The sequence below is a fragment of the Haemaphysalis longicornis genome, unplaced genomic scaffold, assembly GCF_048455015.1.
Source record: "Haemaphysalis longicornis isolate Haplotype H1 unplaced genomic scaffold, Haemaphysalis longicornis Haplotype H1 scaffold_4, whole genome shotgun sequence".
In the NCBI taxonomy this organism is placed as follows: Eukaryota; Metazoa; Arthropoda; class Arachnida; order Ixodida; family Ixodidae; genus Haemaphysalis; species Haemaphysalis longicornis.
Window position 1 is genome coordinate 208,955,214 of NW_027526361.1, and position 4,426 is coordinate 208,959,639.

Here is a 4,426-nt window from a genome sequence, read left to right on the forward strand (position 1 = left end):
ATTCCAATCGGTTGGAAGGGCCTCAATGGGACGGCGATTGGCTGCAGAAGTCCGGTGGGTCTCATCGGCGGCGTTTTTCGTCGCTGGCAGTCACGGCAGCTGCGGACGTAGTGAGTGACGTCAGAGGTAAGACGGGGCCAGTAGTACCGTGCCTTGATTTTTCCAATAGTGCCAGCTGTGCCGAGATGTCCAGAAGACGGGTCGTCGTGGCACGCTTCCAAAATTTCGTCACGAAGGTCTGCGGGGATGACAAGAAGGTAATTCGTTCTCGTTCCGGGGCTGAAATTCTTCTTCACGAGGATGGAGTTTCTCAGGCTGAATGCTGGTAAGTTGCGTTTGAAGGTTCTAGGAACGGCAACGTTGCATCCCTCGAGGTAGTCGATTATTACGCGTAAGTCGGGGTCGGCACGCTGCTGGGTGGCTAGGTCGCTCTCCGTCACGATTCCGAAGAACGCGCTGTCTTCATCGGAGTCTTGTGGTGGTGGATCGACAGGGGCGCGGGACAGGCAGTCGGCGTGGAAGTGTTTCCTGCCAGATTTATAGACTACTGTAACGTCGAATTCCTGCAGGCGTAAGCTCCACCACCCAAGACGGCCAGAGGGGTCATTCAAATTGACGAGCCAACACAGCGCATGGTGGTCTGTCACGACCTTGAATGGTCTTCCATACACGTATGGGCGAAATTTTGAAATCGCCCATATAATAGCCAGGCACTCTTTCTCAGAGGCAGAGTAGTTTTTCTCCTCCTTCGATAGACCATGGCTGGCATAGGCGATGACCTTTTCGCAACCGCTTTGCTTTTGGACGAGTACAGCACCCAAGCCTATATCACTGGCGTCCGCGTGCATTTCCGTTTCGGCGTTTTCGTCGAAATGAGCGAGCACAGGCGGGCTTGGCAGGCGTTTTTGCAGCTCGCAGAATGCTTTTTCTTGGTCGTTTTTCCAGCTGAAAGGGGTGCTATCTTTCGTCAAGCGCGTGAGTGGCTCTGCAATGCGTGCGAAGTTCGCGACGAAGCGCCGGTAGTATGCGCACAGTCCGACAAATCTTCGCACGCCCTTCTTGTCTTTTGGCCTTGGGAAGTTCGCAATGGCTGAAGTTTTTGCCGGTTCAGGTAGGACTCCTGCGGCGTTGACGACGTGGCCCAAGAACTTGAGTTCCTCGTACGCGAAACGACACTTTTCAGGCTTAAGCGTTAACCCTAAGTACGAATGGCCTCGAGTACCGACTCCAACCTTGCGAGGTGCTCGTCGAAAGTTCGGGCGAATACCACAACGTCGTCGAGGTATACGAGGCAAGTGTGCCACTTCAGGCCGGCTAGCACACTGTCCATGACTCTTTGGAACGTTGCTGGCGCCGTGCAGAGCCCAAAAGGCATCACCTTGAACTCGTATAGGCCATCCGGGGTTATAAATGCAGTCTTCTCTCCGTCTCTCTCGTCGACTTCAATTTGCCAGTAGCCGGTCTTGAGATCCATCGATGAGAAGTACTTCGCATGGTAGAGGTGGTCGAGGGCGTCGTCGATTCGTGGCAGGGGGTACACGTCCTTTTTGGTGATTTTGTTCAATCGCCGGTAATCAACGCGGAACCTTAATGTGCCGTCTGTTTTCTTCACGAGTACGACCGGCGCAGCCCAGGGGCTTTTCGATGGCTGTATAATGTCGTCGCTGAGCATGTCGTCGACTTGAGTCCGGATGGCTTCCCTCTCGTGTGCAGAGACGCGGTACGGTGATTGTCGGGTAGGTCGGGCTCCATCTTCGGTTATTATTCGGTGTTTCGCTAGAGGTGTCTGACGTAGTTTTGAGTTCGACGAAAAACAATCGCTGTAGCAACGCAGCAAAGCCAATAATTTGTTCCGTTGTTCTTGGGGTAGCGCCGGATTCACGTCGAAGGCCTGTGGAAGCTTGAAGGTGTCTTCCGCTGTGCGTTCAAAGTCGGCGACCGCGATCACTTCACTTGCTTCTTGCATTTCTTCGAGGAACGCAATGACAGCGCCCTTGTTTAGATGCTGGTACTCCATGGTGAAATTAGTGTTCAAAACGTGCGATTTGCATTGTTTAAAGCGCGCAATGCCTCTTGCGACGGAGACACCGCGGTTGAGAAGCAACCTTTGGTCACTCTCTACGACAGCGTCGATGTCAGGAGCAACATCCTCACAGTAGACGGCGATCATCAAGCTTGCGCGGGGTGGTAGGGTGGCGTTATCGTTGGCGATCCTTACAGCAGCACGGTGATCGGGGTTCAGTGGCGGCGTCGTAGAGTGATCAGCGGAAAAAGTTATCGACTTGGTCTGGAGATCAATTATTGCGCCGTTGTCCGTCAAAAAGTCCATTCCGAGTATTACGTCGCAGGAGCAGTTAGGTAAAATTACGAACGCAGCAGGTACATGATGCCGTCTATGGTGACGCGTGATGTGCACGTTCCACTTGGCGTTACGAGATGGCCTCCTGCTGTTCGTATGTGCGGACCGTCTCATCTTGTCGTAACTTTCTTTAGACGCGAATGACCCGCACATCACCGAGTAGTCGGCTCCCGTGTTGATGAGGGCGACTACGTCAAAGCCGTCGATGGACAACTGGACGTCAGAAGCTGCCTTCCTCGAGTTCGGGGTTCGTCGGGGCGTCGCATCTCGGCTTGTGCATTTAGACGGTCGGACACTGCGCGTCGTCGTTGTCGTCGTCTTATCAGCGGCAGTCTCGGTCATGTCGGGTACGGTTCGCGCCGTGTAGTTGTCGTCGTGGTCGGGAGTCTCGTCAAGGTCCTGTCGGGTAGTCGGGATGAGGGCATGTCGTGAATCACGGTGTTCGGTGCGTCCTTGCGTCGTTGGGAGGTTTTCGTTTTTCCGCCGGTGTGCAACTTCACCTCCAGAAGTTGCTGCTTTTAGTTTCCCCCGCGTGGGCTGGGGGACCTTCCACGTGCGAACTCAGCATTGCTACGGCGGTTCGGCGACTGGTATGGGTAGGGCGACCGCGAACGGTTGAAACGGGAGGGTCCACGGCTGGTGTTAGAAAGGTATTCGTCGATCTCAGATGGGCGCTGGCAGGGTAGGGGGCGTGGTGCGTCGACGGAGAACCCTCGCAAACCGAGCCTCTTCTAGGGGCAGCGACGGTAGATGTGGTTGGCCTCTCCGCAGTGGTAGCACAGCGGACGATTGTCGGGCGTTCGCCAGACGTCGGTCTTCCTTGGGGCGGGGGGTTGCACCGCAGGTGGTCGGGCCGGCGACAGGGGATGACGGTACGGAGCCTCGCGACGATAGGGCGCAGGTGGGAGAGGTCGACGGACAGCAGCCGCGTAGGCCATGGCCTGCGGCTCGCGAGGTGCTTGTGGCGTCGTTGAAGTTCCCAGCGCTTGCTCAACTTCTTCTCTAATGACGTCGGTAAGGTAAGAGACTTGTGGTTGCGGCGGCGTTGGGAGCAGTTTCCGCAGTTCCTCTCGCACTATTTCGCGAATAGCCTCGCGTATGCTATCTGCGGGAATGCGCATGCTCTCGACGCAATTCTCATTGGCCGTGCCAATAAAGCTGCGGTCATACTGCTTAGCACGCGTTTCCAGGGCTTTCTCAATGGTGCTGGCTTCGGTCACGAATTCGGCGACGTTTTTGGGTGGGTTGCGGACAAGTCCAGCAAACAGTTCCTCTTTCACACGGCGCATTAAGAAGCGTAGCTTCTTTTCTTCCGTCATTTCGGGGTCCGCGCGGCGAAATAGTTGCTTCATCTCCTCAACGAAGATCACGACCCCTTCGTTGGGGTGCTGCGTTCGAGTTTCAAGCAAAAGCGCTGCGCGTTCTTTTCTGACCATGGTAGTAAAGGTCTTAGTGAACTCGCTTTTAAACTGAGCCCAGTTTTTCAAGGAGCTCTCGTGATTCTCGAACCAAGTGCGAGCCGAATCTTCCAAGTAAAAGAAAACATGCCGGAACGTTTCTGGGTCGTCCCACGTGTTGAATTTTAGGACGCGCTCCAGTTTCTCCAACCATTCATCTGGGTCTTCTGCGGGGGCTCCTCGGAATGATGGCGGTTCCCGTGACTGCTGCAGAACGACAGGAGGATTGGCTTGGTTGACCATGGTGCTGGTGTATTTCTCCGGTAGTAGGCCGAACTCAGGTGGTAAATCTTGCTGGCGGGGGCTGGCTCTTGTTGGACCGGCTTCGCGGCTTCCAGAGGTTGAAGTGGGCATGAAGGGTGCGTACCCAGCACCTCCACCAGATGTCACGAAGCCAAGGACGACGCAGTTGTCTTGAATTATAAACATGTTTTTTGGAGCGAACCTGTGCTCCCCTAACAACTCAAAAGAATACAAAGACGGCGAAGCAGCGGTCAACAAAGTGACTAGCACAGGCGAGTGTCGTCGAATGAATGCCGCGGTGTCTGCTCTGCAGGCTTTTATCTTTCGGCGCAAGTCTTTCTGGAACCGTCGATTCACATCGAGAACA

General features: G+C 54.9%; 1 pseudogene; it reads right to left on the bottom strand.

The window, feature by feature from the left end:
- Positions 1–2,755: 2,755 nt before the first annotated feature.
- LOC144180201 (uncharacterized) lies at positions 2,756–4,059 on the bottom strand (annotated as a pseudogene).
- Positions 4,060–4,426: the final 367 nt, after the last annotated feature.